Genomic DNA, 16,196 nt, shown 5'->3' with positions numbered 1-16,196 from the left:
CTGATCTTTGACAAACCTGAGAAAAACAAGCAATGGGGAAAGGATTCCCTGTTTAATACATGGTGTTGGGAAAACTGGCTGGTAATGTGTAGAAAGTGGAAACTGGACCCCTTCCTGACACCTTACACTAAAATTAACTCCAGATGGATTAAAGATCTAAGTATAAGACCTAACACCATAAAACCCCTAGAAGAAAACCTAGGAAAAACCATTCAGGGCATAGGGATAGGCAAGGACTTCATGGCTAAAACACCAAAAGCAATGGCAACAAAAGCCAAAATAGACAAATGGGATCTAATTAAATTCCAGAGCTTCTGTACAGTAAAGGAAGCATTCAATGGGGCCAACTGGCAACCAAGAGAATGGGAAAAAAATTTTGCAATCTACCCATCTAACAAAGGGCTAATATCCAGAATCTACAAAAAATTAAAACAGATGTACAAGAAAAAACAAACCCATTCAAAAGTGGGCAAAGGATATGAACAGACATTTTACAAAAGAAGACATCTATGAGGTCAAGAAACATATGAAAAAATGTTCATCATCACCAGCCATTAGAGCAATGCAAATCAAAACAACACTGAGATACCATCTCACACCAGTTAGAATTGCGATCATTAAATAATCAGGAGACAACAGATACTGGAGAGGATGTGGAGAAATATGAACGCTTTTACATTGTTGGTGGGAGTGCAAATTAGTGCAACCATTGTGGAAGACAGTGTGGCAATTCTTCAAGGACTTAGAAATAGAAATACCATTTGACCCAGCAATCCCATTACTGGGTATATACCCAAAGGATTATAAATTGTTCTATTATAAAGACACATGCACACATATGTTCATTGTGCTACTGTTTACAATAGCAAAGACCTGGAACCATCAATGTTATACTGGATAAAGAAAATGTGACACATATACACCATGAAATACTATGCAGCCATAAAAATCGATGAGTTTGTGTCCTTCAGAGGGACATGGATAAATCTGGAAACCATCATTCTCAGCAGCGACACAAGAACAGAAAACCAAACACTGCATGTTATCACTCATAGGCAGGTGTTGAGCAATTAGAACACGTGGACACAGGGAGGGGAGCATCACAAACTGCGGTCAATTTGGGGGTTTAGGGGAGGGACAGCAGGGGGTGGGGAGGGATAACAAGGGGAAATTGTCAATGCATTAATAAAGAAGATATGTGGAAGAAAAGAATCTATTAAATAAATGTTCTTTCATTTAAAAATTAAAAGAAAAATGAAACAAACAGCATCTTGCTATTTTTATGTCTCTGCAGTCTTCTTTTTTTTCTATAGTTTAGGATAGCTGCCAGAGAGATTGTGTGTAATTATTTCTCCTATTTCTGTACAGATGAAAGTCTGGTTCCAGAAATTCAAATTAAACTGGATGTCTTGTATTTTATCTGGCAACCCTTCTGTAGCAGCCTCTGTTCTAGAAAGAAACCTCCCAAGGTTATGCTCCTTTCAATAATTCCAAGATTAATTATCATGAAGGTAAAATTCCTAGAATATGTTTCTAGAGGCAGTGTTTCCAACAACATAGTCATGCAACTTCTAGGAATAATGCTCTCAGAATCAGTACTCTAAGAGACAAATTTCCCAGAATCAGCATTGCAAAAAAAAAAAAAAAAAAAAAAAAAGAAGAAGAAGTTCTTAAGAATAAGATTTCTTAGAAAAATTTTTGAGAATTATATACCTGGGGGAAAAGATTCCTCCAAACAAATGTAGCTATTGTGGTTATGCCTTAAATCTGGCCAAATGTTGTATTTTACCTGAAATACAAGTTCTCTGGATACAGTTCACCTGGGGAGAGATGAGAAGTTACTATTTGTTGAGCTTTCTTGTCTGGGAAACTTGAATGCAGAGAATAGAGCCTTATATTTTCTTAGTAAAGATATTTCTTACTCTTATTTTGCCCTTTCCTCTTCTCTTAATATCTAGTCAGTTTTAAAAATTGAGACAAAACTTACAGTAAAGCCTACAAATATAAAGTGTGCAGCTCAATGAAATATTTTTATAGGCATGCACTAATATAACCACCACTCGAATCAAATATAGAATGTTCTATCACCTTAGAAGGTTTCCTCACACTTCTACACAATTAATAGCTATCCCTATACATATTCACTATGAATATATATTCACATATGAATATGTATAGGTGAATTCTATCATTGTAGATAAATTTTTACCATTTATTACATATCAAAAATGGAATCAGATAGTAAATAAGCTTGATTATGGATTTATTTTGATTAGTATAATATCTATAAGATACATCCATCTTGCTGAGTGTTGCAGCCATTTATTTTTTTCTACTGATGAGCATTATCCCATTGTATGAACGTATACATAATCCATTCAGTTTTTGATAAAAATTTTCCCATAATTTGGCTACAATAAATAAAGCTGCTATAGAAATTCTTGTGACATTTCTTGGTGGATATATGCATTTATTTCTTTTGTAAGTATATCTGGTAATGAAATTGCTAAGTCATTGTGGGAGCGCATGTTGAAATTTAGCAGATACCAAAGCAGATTTCCAAAGATATTGTACCAATTTATGCTTCTGCTAGCAATGTTCTGGTTGTTCTATATAATTGCCAACACTTGGTACTCATCTTTCTAATATTCTTTATTCTTATGTGTATTCTTGTGTATATGCATATTATGTTTTTATTATAAATCTTCTTGATATCTAATATTTAATATATTTTATAAGCTAATTGACAACTTGTAGTTTCTCTTTCTAACATGCCTATTTAAGTCATTTCCCATTTAAATTGTCTGATTTTACTTTGAAGTGTAAGAGTTCTTTATGTATTTTAATATACATCCTTTGTCGTGAATATGTATAAGGATTATGTTTTTCCAGTCTACAATATTTTTTTTCACTTTCTTAATAGTGCATTTTGAAGAAATAAATAAATTTTGATAAAGTTTAATTTATCAGTCTTTAAAAATGTTTTGCTTCTAAATATCTTATCCTCTCCAAAAATCATAAAAAAATTCCTAATTTTTGTTATGCAATCTCTATGGTTATACCTATTATATTTAAGTCTTTGAATCACTTTTTTTGTGTATGGTACAAAGTAGGAGTCGAAGTTCATTTAAAAATATAGACATCTACCTTCTTGGTAGAAACAGAAATACTAACGACAAAGCCCCATGAAACCTAATACCTCTCAATTCACAATACAGCACAATAATCAATCTGACTAGGCTATTGATAGTTAAAGAACATGGTTAGTCATTCTCCCTGGTATAACTTACTATGTTAACATTCTTATCAACTGAGTAGCATTTTCGTTCTCATACTCTTCTCTGTATTCCTTGTCTCCAGGTTGGAATAGCCCTATGTAGAATATGTAGAAGTGGCCTAGAGCCTGTTGGTCCTATCTTTTTGGTTTCTTCTTCCCAAACTTTGGTAGGTTTGTAAAGCCTGGAGGGTTCTCTACTAACATTGTTTTCAAACTTTTCTTTATTTTTGCCAGTCTTCTTTGTTTTTGTGCCTTTTCATCTTCCTTTGCCTCTCTATCTAGAATTTTCAATTGAAGTTTACGTAAATCTCTTTCTTAAAACCTGGAAATTTCAGCAGCAGCAGTTTTCCTTTTTTCTGCCTTTTCCCTTATCTTTTTTTCAAGCCTCAAAAATTTTTCCTGTTCTTTCTTCTGCTGGGTATAACTTTCTGGTAGTAATTTTACTTTAAACTGGCATTGATATTCTTTCTGATGTTTTTTTCTTTTTCTCTTCCTCTTCTTTTAACTGGGAAGCAAATTTCATTGACATTTCTATACTTTTCGGTATTTTCCAAGCTGCCAATTTCTGTTTCTTTGCTCCTCTTTTTGCTTTTGATTATCTTCTTGTTTATTATGAGAAAACATAGGTGCGTTGTCTGCCTTTTCCTTTAACTTGAAAATTTCCTCCTTTCTTGCTGCTTTTTAGTTTTCCAACTCTGAATTGACTCTTTTTTTCTTTCTTCTAGAGCCAGAAGTTTTTGATACCATTTCTCATGCTGTTGAACTTCATCTTGTGTTCTTCCAGCAAGGTGTTCTAGAATTTCTTCCATAAATATTGGCTTCCCTTTATGTTTGTTTCTCACCTTTACAAAATTCTCATGATTGTAATTATCCCAGCCACCTTGTCATCCTCCTGTTTGCTGAAGGAATTTTTCAAAATCTAGTACCTCTTCTGGAAGAGTACTTGGTGTTATTTTGTGTACAGGAACTTTGCTTGAGATTGCTCTGAAAGCTTTCTCTTTCTGAATTACCCAAAGCCCATGTGTCAATTTTTCTTGATATGGCACTGAATTCATCATTAGTTGTTTTCTCTTCTTTAATTAGCTGTTCGTATATCAACCTCTGCTCTTCTTTATTTTTTTCCTAGTTCTCTTGTAATTTCTTTTCTTTTTTTTCCCCCCATTTATTTATTTTATTGCATTTTACGTTTTGGGGTACATGTGAAGAACATGCAAAATTGTTGCATAGGAACACACGTGGCAGTGTGATTTGCTGCCTTCCTCCCCATCACCTACATTTGGCATTTCTCCCCTTGCTATCTCTCCCCAGCTTCCCACCCCCCACCGTCCCTCCCCTATTTCCCCCCAACTGACCCCAGTGTGTAGTGCTCCCCTCCCTGTGTCCATGTGTTCTCATTGTTCAACACCCGCCTATGAGTGAGAACATGCAGTGTTTGATCTTCTGCTCTTCTGTCAGTTTGCTGAGAATGACGGTTTCCAGGTTCATCCATGTCCCTACAAAGGACCCAAACTCATCGTTTTTGATGGCTGCATAATATTCCATGGTGTATATGTGCCACATTTTCCCTATCCAGTCTATCGTCGATGGGCATTTGGGTTGTTTCCAGGTCTTTGCTATTGTAAACAGTGCTGCAATGAACATTCGTGTACACGTGTCCTTATAGTAGAACGATTTGTAATCCTTTGGATATATACCCAGTAATGGGATTGCTGGGTCAAATGGAATTTCTATTTCTAGGTCCTTGAGGAATCGCCACACTGTCTTCCACAATGGTTGAACTAATTTACACTCCCACCAACAGTGCAAAAGTGTTCCTATTTCTCCACATCCTCTCCAGCATCTGTTGTCTCCAGATTTTTTAATGATCGCCATTCTAACCGGCGTGAGATGGTATCTCAGTGTAGTTTTGATTTGCATTTCTCTGATGACCAGTGATGATGAGCATTTTTTCATATGTTTGTTGGCCTCACGTATGTCTTCTTTTGAGAAGTGTCTGTTCATATGCTTTGCCCACTTTTGAATGGGCTTGTTAGTTTTTTTTCTTGTAAATCTGCTTTAGTTCTTTGTAAATTCTGGATATCAGCCCTTTGTCAGATGGGTAAACTGCAAAAATTTTTTCCCAATCTGTTGGTTGCCGATTCACTCTAATGATTGTTTCTTTTGCTGTGCAGAAGCTGTGGAGTTTGATTAGGTCCCATTTGTCTATTTTGGCTTTTGTTGTCAATGCGTTTGGCGTTTTGGTCATGAAGTCCTTGCATACACCTACGTCCTGAATGGTTTTGCCTAGATTTTCTTCTAGGGTTTTTATGGTGTTAGGTCTTATGTTTAAGTCTTTAATCCATCTGGAGTTAATTTTAGTGTAAGGTGTCAGGAAGGGGTCCAGTTTCTGCTTTCTGCACATGGCTAGCCAGCTTTCCCAACACCATTTATTGAACAGGGAATCCTTTCCCCATTGCTTCTTTTTGTCTGGTTTGTCAAAGATCAGATGGTTGTAGATATGTTGTGTTGCCTCCAAGACCTCTGTTCTGTTCCATTGGTCTATATCTCTGTTTTGGTACCAGCACCATGCTGTTTTGATTACTGTAGCCTTGTAGTATAGTTTGAAGTCTGGTAGTGTGATGCCCCCCGCTTTGTTCTTTTTGCTTAGAATTGACTTGGCGGGCTCTCTTTTGGTTCCATATGAAGTTTAAGGTGGTTTTTTCCAGTTCTGCAAAGAAGGTCATTGGTAGCTTGATGGGGATAGCATTGAATCTGTAAATTACTTTGGGCAGTGTGGCCATTTTCACGATATTGATTCTTCCTAACCATGAACATGGGATGTTTCTCCATCTGTTTGTGTCCTCTCTTATTTCGTTGAGCAGTGGCTTGTAGTTCTCCTTGAAGAGGTCCTTTACATTCCTTGTTAGTTGTATTCCTAGGTATTTTATTCTCTTTGTGGCAATTGTGAATGGAAGTTTGTTCTTGATTTGGCTCTCTTTAAGTCTGTTACTGGTGTATAGGAATGCATGTGATTTTTGCACATTGATTTTGTATCCTGAGACTTTGCTGAACCTGCTTATCAGTTTCAGGAGGTTTGGGGCTGAGATGATGGGGTCTTCTAGATATACAATCATGTCGTCTGCAAATAGAGACAATTTGACTTCCTCCTTGCCTATTTGAATGCCCTTTATTTCTTTTTCTTGCCTGATTGCTCTGGCTAGAACTTCTAATGCTATATTGAATAGCAGTGGTGAGAGTGGGCATCCTTGTCTGGCACCACATTTCAAGGGGAATGCTTCCAGTTTTTGCCCATTCAGTATGATATTGGCTGTTGGTTTGTCATAAATAGCTTTTATTATTTTGAGATACGTTCCATCGATACTTAGCTTATTGAGTGTTTTTAGCATAAAGGGCTGTTGAATTTTGTCAAAGGCCTTCTCTGCATCAATTGAGATAATCATGTGGTTTTTGTCTTTGGTTCTGTTTATGTGGTGAATTACGTTTATAGACTTGCGTATGTTGAACCAGCCTTGCATCCCCGGGATGAAGCCTACTTGATCATGGTGGATAAGCTTTTTGATGTGCTGTTGCAATCGGCTTGTCAGTATTTTATTGAAGATTTTTGCATCTATGTTCATCATGGATATTGGCCTGAAGTTTTCTTTTCTTGTTGAGTCTCTGCCGGGTTTTGGAATCAGGATGATGTTGGTCTCATAAAATGATTTGGGAAGAATTCCCTCTTTTTGTATTGTTTGGAATAGTTTCAGAAGAAATGGTACCAGCTCCTCTTTGTATGTCTGGTAGAATTCAGCTGTGAACCCATCTGGACCTGGGCTTTTTTTGGGCGGTAAGCTCTTAATTGCTGCCTCAACTTCAGACCTTGTTATGGGTCTGTTCAGGGTTTTGGCTTCTTCCTGGTTTAGGCTTGGCAGGAGGCAAGTGTCCAGGAATTTATCCATTTCTTCCAGGTTTATTAGTTTGTGTGCATAGAGTTGTTTGTAATAATCTCTGATGATGGTTTGAATTTCTGTGGAATCTGTGGTGATATCCCCTTTATCGTTTTTTATTGCATCAATTTGGTTATTCTCTCTTTTCTTTTTTATTAATCTGGCTAGTGGTCTGTCTATTTTGTTGATCTTTTCAAAAAACCAGCTCCTGGATTTATTGATTTTTTGAAGGGTTTTTTGTGTCTCTATCTCCTTCAGTTCTGCTCTGATCTTAGCTATTTCTTGTCTTCTCCTAGACTTTGAGTTTCTTTGATCTTGCTCCTCTAGCTCTTTCAGTTTTGACAATAGGGTGTCAATTTTTGATCTCTCCTTGCTTCTCATGTGGGCACTTATTGCTATATATTTTCCTCTAGAGACTGCTTTAAATGTGTCCCAGAGATTCTGGTATGTTGTGTCTTCATTCTCATTGGTTTCGAAGAACATCTTTCTCTCTGCCTTCATTTCATTGTTTATCCAGTCAACATTCAAGAGCAAGTTTTTCAGTTTCCATGAAGCTGTGCGGTTCTGAGTTAGTTTTTGAATTCTGAGTTCTAACTTGATTGCACTGTGGTCTGAGAGACTGTTTGTTACAATTTCCGTTCTTTTGCATTTGCTGAGGAGTGATTTACTCCCAATTATGTGGTCAATTTTAGAGTAGGTGTGATGTGGTGCTGAGAAGAATGTATATTCTGTGGATTTGGGGTGGAGAGTTCTGTAAATGTCTATTAGGTTTGCTTGGTCCAGGTCTGAGTTCAAGTCCTGGATATCCTTGTTAATTTTCTGTCTGGTTGATCTGTCTAATGTTGACAATGGGGTGTTAAAGTCTCCCACTATTATTGTGTGGGAGTCTAAGTCTCTTTGTAAGTCATTAAGAACTTGCCTTATGTATCTGGGTGCTCCTGTATTGGGTGCGTATATATTTAGGATCGTTAGCTCTTCTTGTTGCATTGATCCTTTTACCATTATGTAATGTCCCTCTTTGTCTCTTATGATCTTTGTTGCTTTAAAGTCTAATTTATCAGAGATGAGAATTGCAACTCCTGCTTTTTTTTGCTCTCCATTTGCTTGGTAAATCTTCCTCCATCCCTTTATTTTGAGCCTTTGTGTATCCTTGCATGTGAGATGGGTTTCCTGGATACAGCACACCGATGGGTTTTGTCTTTTTATCCAATTTGCCAGTCTGTGTCTTTTGATTGGGGCATTTAGTCCATTTACATTTAGGGTTAATATTGTTATGTGTGAATTTGATACTGCCATTTTGGTGCTAGCTGGCTGTTTTGCCCTTTAGTTGAGCTGGTACTTGTTGTTCCTTTATATGTGTAGAGCCTCTTTCAGGAGCTCTTGTAGAGCTGGCCTGGTGGTGACGAAATCTTTTAGTACTTGCATGTTCCCAAAGGATTTTATTTTTCCTTCACTTATGAAGCTTAGTTTGGCTGGATAGGAGATTCTGGGTTGAAAGTTCTTTTCTTTAAGGATGTTGAATATTGGCCCCCACTCTCTTCTGGCTTGTAGGGTTTCTGCTGAGAGATCTGCTGTGAGTCTGATGGGCTTCCCTTTATGGGTAACCCGACCTTTCTCTCTGGCTGCCCTTAGTATTTTCTCCTTCATTTCGACCCTGTTGTATCTGACGATTATGTGCCTTGGGGTTGCTCTTCTTGACGAATATCTTTGTGGTGTTCTCTGTATTTCCTGGACTTGAATGTTTGCCTGCCTTGCTAGGTTGGGGAAGTTTTCCTGGATAATATCCTGAAGAGTATTTTCCAGCTTGGATTCATTCTCTTCATCGCATTCGGGTACGCCTATCAAGCGTAGATTAGGTCTTTTCACATAGTCCCACATTTCTTGGAGACTTTGTTCATTCCTTTTTACCCTTTTTTCTCCAGTCTTGCCTTCCCGTTTTATTTCATTGAGTTGATCTTCGACCTCTGATATCCTTTCTTCTGCTTGGTCCATTCGGCTGTTGATACTTGTGCATGCTTCACGAAGTTCTCGTGTTGCGTTTTTCAGCTCCATCAATTCACTTATATTCCTTTCTATTTTGTCCATTCTTGTTAGCATTTCGTCAAATCTTTTTTCAAGGTTCTTAGTTTCTTTGCATTTGGTTAGAACATGTTCTTTAAGTTCACAGAAGTTTCTTACTACCCACCTTCTGAATTCTGATTCTGTCATTTCATCACACTCATTCTCCATCCAACCTTGTTCCCTTGCTGGCGAGGAGTTGTGATCCCTTTTAGGAGGAGAGGTGTTCTGGTTTTGGGTGTTTTCATCCTTTTTGTGCCGGTTTCTTCCCATCCTTAAGGATTTATCCACCTGTCGACTTTGTAGTTGCTGGCTTTCAGATTGGGTCTCAAATCTTTCAGATTGACGTTCTGTTTGTTGATGATGAGGTTATTTCTGCTTCTTGGTTTTCCTTCTGACAGTCTGGCCCCTCTGCTGTAGGTCTGCTGAGGTTCACTCCAGGCCCTGCTTGCCTGGGGTTCACCTGCAGCAGCTGTTGAACAGCAAGGGTTGTTACCAGTTTTCTTCTTCTTCTATCTTTGTCCCAGAAGGATACCCGCCTAGTGTCAATCTGATCTCTCCTCTATGAGGTGTCTTTTTGGATATATAGGGGTCAGGGAACTGCTTGAGGAGACGGTCTTTTCTTTATAGGAGCTCAAATGGTGAGCTGTGAGCTCTGTTGTTGTTCATTCAGAGCTGCTGGGCAGGTACTTTTAGGTCTGCTGCAGCAGAACTCATAAACTGCTTTTTGTTCCCAGGTGCTCTGTCCCAGGGATTTAGGGCTTTATTTATGAGTTTCCGTTATGCTGCTGCCTTCTTTTTTTTTTTTTTTTTTTTTTCTTTTTTTCCTTCAGTCCTGCCCAGCCCAGCAAGGAGGCAGCCTAGTCACTGTCGACCTATAGTAGCTTTGCTGAGCTGCTGTGGGCTGCGCCCCACTGCCGAGTGAACTTCCCTGCAGTCCTGTTTATATGGGTGTAGTTAGAACTGCTTTGGCGATGGTGGCCCGCCTCTGTTGGGGCGGAGTCTTCGCTGAGGTGGGTTGCCTTGGCAACAGCGGGCTGCCTCAGCAATGGCGGGTTGCCTTGGCAACGGCGGGCTCCCTGGTAATGGCGGACGACCCTCCCCCACAGAGCTGAACCATCCCGGGTTCAGCTGCGCTTGCTGTGAAACTCTCAATCTAGAGTTTCTGGTTGCTGTTCTTTTGTGGGGGTGGGGCCAGCCGAGCCTGATCGCCTGGCTCCCTAACTCAGAGCCTTTTTTAAGTTGGTGTTCCAGTGGCCTGTTGAAGAGGCGCCGGGGTCTGTTTGTTTTCCCCTGCGGCCACTCATTGCGCTGGCTTAAACAGCGGCACTGAGGTTTGTGGCGCTGCTTTGTCGGCGCCCCGGAGGCCCTGGAATCTATTGTCCTGGTTCTCTGCTCAGTCCCCTTTTTGAACCAGCGTATGGGCGACTTCCCGTGGCTCCAATCACTAGCCAAAAGGGCACCCGGACTGGTGTATTTTGTACGGAGAACCGCGGCTCCGGGGCGCCGACAAAGCAGCCGCGCGGGGCAAATCAGCGGCGCTGGCCGGGGCTGGCCGGCACAGCCGCGCTGGCCGCAACAGCCGCGCTGGCGACCGTGGAGCACCTCTGCCCGGGAATTTCCTAGTCTGTGGGCAATAAAAACGCGGCATCCACTCACCCTCTGCGCTTTCACTGGGAGCTGCAATCCTGAGCTGTTCCTAAACGGCCATCTTGGATCTCCTCCTCTCTCTTGTCTCTGCTCTTCTTTAAAAGTGTTAATTGCATTTTCAATTCCTTCCGTCCTTTCTTTGAGCTTCTCAGCAAAATCAGGTGTAGGCTTCATATGTTTCAATTGATGCTGAAATTTCTTTACATTGTTATGTATTTTGGCCAATTGTTGCTATAATTTTGCTCTTTCTGTTTTCCTGCTGTTAATCAATTTATTTTCCAATTCTTCTAGCATACTATGCTCAATTCTGAAGTCACTTTTTTGGTTGTAGAAATGACTGTGTTTATCTATTTCCATGTTAATAACTTGATTTTAAAATTTTTCTGCTGTGCGTAAGAATTCTGCTTTCTTATTCTGATTAACTTTCTGCTTCCAGTTTTGAAGATGAAGAGAACGAATAACAGCCATCATTCTTAGGTGGCGTTTCCTGAAGATCTACCAGTAAAGACATTGTATTTCCTTAAAGAAGGAAAAAGATGGAACCTGTCCTCAGCTCACGACATTCTTCTTTCAGGTTTATATTGATCCACAAATATTTAGTAAGTGCCTACTATGTTCCAGACACTACACAACAGGTATAGTTCTTGGTGCTGGTCCTCACTACCAAGAAAGGTTCCTAAGTCGATCTTTGGAAACACCTCTGCTTTGGACCATCCCATACTGAGTTTCTCCTTGTGTTCCCAGCGCCGGTACATTAATAGAGCTGCTACCAATTACTGGGCACCAAGTCTCTCTCCAACAAGGCACTGTGCCAGGGGTTCCCCATACATAACGTTAGTCCAAAGCTCAGGAGGTGCATGTTACTATTCCCACTTTTAAGAGAAGAAAGTGAGTTGCCGAGAGCACGTGTTCTTTTCACGTGACTCGGAAGTGGCAGAGCCAGGTTCGCACACAGGTCTTCCTGGACTCTGAAACGTATTATTTGGCCTATTATTGATGTAAAAGTAATTTGAATAAGTTAATGTTACAAACATTATTCAATTTAAATAGTCAAAACATTTGAAAGATATTTTGTTTTTATCATAGCATAGAAAAATAAATTGGAACAATCATACAATGACATTTTTAAAATCAAAATTTGGTAACTTTTATAACTTGGAGTTAAGTTAGCTTGATAACAAAAGGTAAAGTGGTTTCTGTTTAGAGTTACAAAACATTAGTACGTTTTCTAAGTTTAACAAATTGGTAGTTAGTTATGACATTTTTGTGTAATAAATATTTTGTATTTGTTTGAAGCATGCTTTGTTTTATATAGAGAATATTTATTTTTAAAATATGTCTCTCATATACCCTATTAATTGTATTATTGATATGATCTTTTTGGTTTCCTTCAGCAATTCCAAATTTTCCTTCAGCCTTTCTGGATTTCACACATTTATAAAATCTTTGTGTCTTTCAAAAAAAATAAAATAGACATCTAATTCAACACCGCTTATTGAAAAGACAAAACATTCTCCACTGTAGTGCAGAAGACATTTTTGGGTAAATAAGTTATCTATGTATCTATGGGTCAGTTTCTTGGCTCTATTCCATTACATTGATCATTTGTCTCTACTCCGTCTGTTGGTTTTCTTTGGTCTGTTTGTCTCTATTCTGTATACTGGTTTATCCTTCAAACCCAAACACACTGTTTTAATTACTGTGGAGTAATAATAACCCTTGATATAGTGTAACTCCTCCAACATTTTTCATTTTAAGATTGTCATGGCTAATGGTTTTGCCGTATATAATTTGGAATAAGCTTACTACTTTTAACAACAGTAATCACATTTAAATTTTATTTGAGGTTGCATTGGATATGGAAATCAATTTGAAGAGTACTGACATAACAATACTGAGTTTCAGAATCAATACTGAGTTTCAGATACATGATGTGTATCTTCATTTATTGAAGTCTATTTAAATTTAACTTGGCAATAATTTATATTAATAGTTTTCAGTGTAAAGAAATTATGGCTACTAGGTATTTTCTGGTTTTTATTCCTTTGTAAATGATATTTTTATGGCTGTACTGAGGGATACTTGACATACAATAAACATTACATAATGTGTACAATTCATAAGCTTTGTCATATGTAGACATCCTTTAAATTATCATCATAACCAAATAAACAAATTTATAACATTTCAAAGTTCTTAATACTCCTTTTGTACTCCATCTTTTCTTTCATTCCAACTTTATTCAACCACAAAACTGCTCTCTGTAATTACACATATTTGTATTTTCTAGAGCTTTTATAAATAAACCAATTTAGTACTACTTTTTTGTTTTACTTATTTTACTCTTTATAGATATTATGAGATTGTCATCGGTGCTCTCACATATATTATTAGTTTGTTTCTTTTTATGCTGAGTGGTAGAACATTGGATATACCACTATTTCTGTACCTATTGACCTGTTGATGGATGTGTTGCATTGTATTCATTTTTCAATTATTACAAATTAAAGTTCTTTGACTATTAATGCAAAGTATTAGTGCAGACATGTGCTTTTTTTCCTCTTGGGTAAAATTTACTAGTCACAATATTATATTGGAAAATAATACAATATAACCAAATTGTTGCTTGGATGATAAGTGCAATTTAATTTGAAACTGTCTCTTCTAAGCCACCAAACTTTACTAATGATTGCACAATTTTACATTTTCATTAGCAGTGTATTTTTTAAATTTATATTTATTTTTAAATTTTTATTTACATTATATTATTGCTTAATTGACATATAATAATTGTAGAAATTTATGGGATACATAGTGATGTTTTGATACTTATAATGTAGAGTAATTACATCATGGTAATTTTAGCATATCCATCACCTCAAACATTTATCATTCCTTTCATTAGGAACATCAACAACCTCCCTTAAGTTATCCAAAAATATGTAATAAATTATTGTTAACTGTAGTCGTCCTACAGTGCTATAGAATATTAGAAATTATTTCTCCTGTCTAGCTGTAATTGTGTGTCCTCTAATCAATTTTCATCTTTCTTCCTTCACCTCTACCTTTCCCATTTTCTAGTAATTGCTAATCTACTCTCTACTCATATGAGATCAACTTTTTTAGCTTCCATGTGTGAGAGATACTATATAGTATTTATATTTCTGTTCCTGAATTATTTTACTGTACTCCAGGCTCATCGATGTTGTCACAAATTTCAGGATTTTTTAATTTTTATGATGAAATGGTATTCCATTGTGTATATGCACATTTTTTAATCCATTCATCTGCTGACAAACACTGAAGTTGATTCCGTATCTTATCTTGGCTACTGTGAATAATGCTGCAGTAATCATATGGTGCAGATATCTCTTAGATATACTGATTTCCACATTTTTGAATATATACCTGAGTAGTGGAATTATAAGTTTGTAAAGTAGGTTTTTTTTGTAGTTTTCTGAGGAGTCTCAATGCTGTTCTCCATAATGCTGTACTAGTTTACATTCCCACCAACAGTGTATAAGAACTCCTTTTCCTCCAAATTCTTGCGAGCGCTTATTATTTTTTGTTTCTTTTCTGCTAGTAGCCATTCCAACTGGGATAAGATAATGTCTCATTGTGGTTATTATTTGCATTTCCAAGAGAATTAGTGATATTGAAAATTTTTCAAATATTTGCTGCCCATTTGCATGTCTTCCATTGAAAAGTGTCTATTTATTTTTAAGTGAACAGGGGAAAAAAAAAGAACGCACTTATGAAACTCTTCTGCCTCAAGTGGACTTGGAATTGAGAAAGGTCACTCTAGAAGATGGGTTGGAAGAGAAGGCTGAGAAGCCAGCCAAATATACAATTAAAAAAACAAAGGTTCTGACACATATAGCGTTACCCGGGTCCACAACTTTTTGAGTAAGAAACCCGATGAGGATTACAGACATTTTAGAGATTGAAGGTAGCTTTCCCAGGGCATAGCAACAACCTCTGAAGATTCCTTTCTCAGAAACATTGGCCAGGATGATTTATGATGCAGGATAACACCTGCTTTGCTGCAGTTGCAGGAGAGGAGGGCCACCTTTCTCCATAGCTGGCTGAGTTTTCTGTCTCCAAAAGTTAGAAGCTGCAGTTGCAGGAGAGGAGGGCCACCTTTCTCCATAGCTGGCTGAGGTTTCTGTCTCCAAAAGTTAGAAGTAGTCAGGTTCAAAGACAAGTACTGGAGTCCTCCTAGCATGAGACGAAATGAGGCAAGGTTGAGAGGCTCCAAACGTGTCATAAGGAAGTTCTTCTTGTTCACTTAAAAATAAAACACAATATAGGAAAAAATTTTAAAAGTCTATTGAGATCATTTGGCCAATTTAAAAAAATTACTTTTTTTTTGGTTATTGCATTGTTTGTGTTCCTTGTATACTCTGGATATTAATCCTTTGCCAGGTGTATAGTTTGCAAATATTTTCTTCCATTCTATACATTTCATTCTGTTGGTTATTTCTTCTTTGTGCAGAAGCTTTTTAGTTTGATAGAATCCCATTTTCCTATTTTTACTTTAGTTAAGTGTGCTTTTGAGGTCTTAGTCATAAAATCTTCACAGGCTAATGTCCTGAAGTGTTTCCCCTATGTTTTCTTCTCATAGATTTACAGTTTTGGGTCTTACATTTAAATCTTTACTTCATGTTGAGTTGACATTAATATAGGGAGAGACATGGAGGTCTAGTTTAATTCTTCTTCATGTGACTATCCAGTTTTCTTAGATCATTTATTGTAGAGATTAACCATTTCCCAATAAATGTTCTTGATGTCTTTGCCTAAAATCACGTGGCTGTAAATACGTGGATTTATTTCTGGGTTGTCTATTCTGTACCACTGGTCTGTGTGTCTGTTTTTATGCAAGTACCATGATGTTTTGATTACTATAGCTTTGTGATTTATTTTGAAACCTGGAAGTGTGATGCCCCAAACTGTGATGTTATTGTTCAGGGTTGCTTTGACTATTCAGGGTCTTTTGTGATTCCGTAGAAATTTCAGGATTTTTTTTTTTCTATTTCTGTAGTAAAGGTCATTGATATTTTGATATGGATTTCATTAAATCTGTAGATTATTTTGGATTATATGGCCATTTTAACAATACTAATTCTTCCAGTCCATGTAAAATTTTATCTTAATTGACAAATAATAACTGTATATATTTACAGGCTGCAATGTCATGTTTTTATGAACTTTTTTACACTGTGAAAATTTAGTCAAGCTAATTAACCAATACAAATGTACCATTTTCATGGCAAAACATTTAAAAT

The 16,196-nt window shown here is 37.3% G+C and overlaps 1 pseudogene; it reads right to left on the bottom strand.

Annotated features, from left to right (window-relative positions):
• Positions 1–1,218: 1,218 nt before the first annotated feature.
• Positions 1,219–11,364, bottom strand: LOC116532316 (annotated as a pseudogene).
• Between the last annotated feature and the right edge of the window lie 4,832 nt (positions 11,365–16,196).

Source organism: Sapajus apella, unplaced genomic scaffold (assembly GCF_009761245.1).
Source record: "Sapajus apella isolate SASKATOON/1434 unplaced genomic scaffold, GSC_monkey_1.0 scaffold75, whole genome shotgun sequence".
Classification (NCBI taxonomy): Eukaryota; Metazoa; Chordata; class Mammalia; order Primates; family Cebidae; genus Sapajus; species Sapajus apella.
This window is presented reverse-complemented; position numbering and strand designations above follow the sequence as displayed.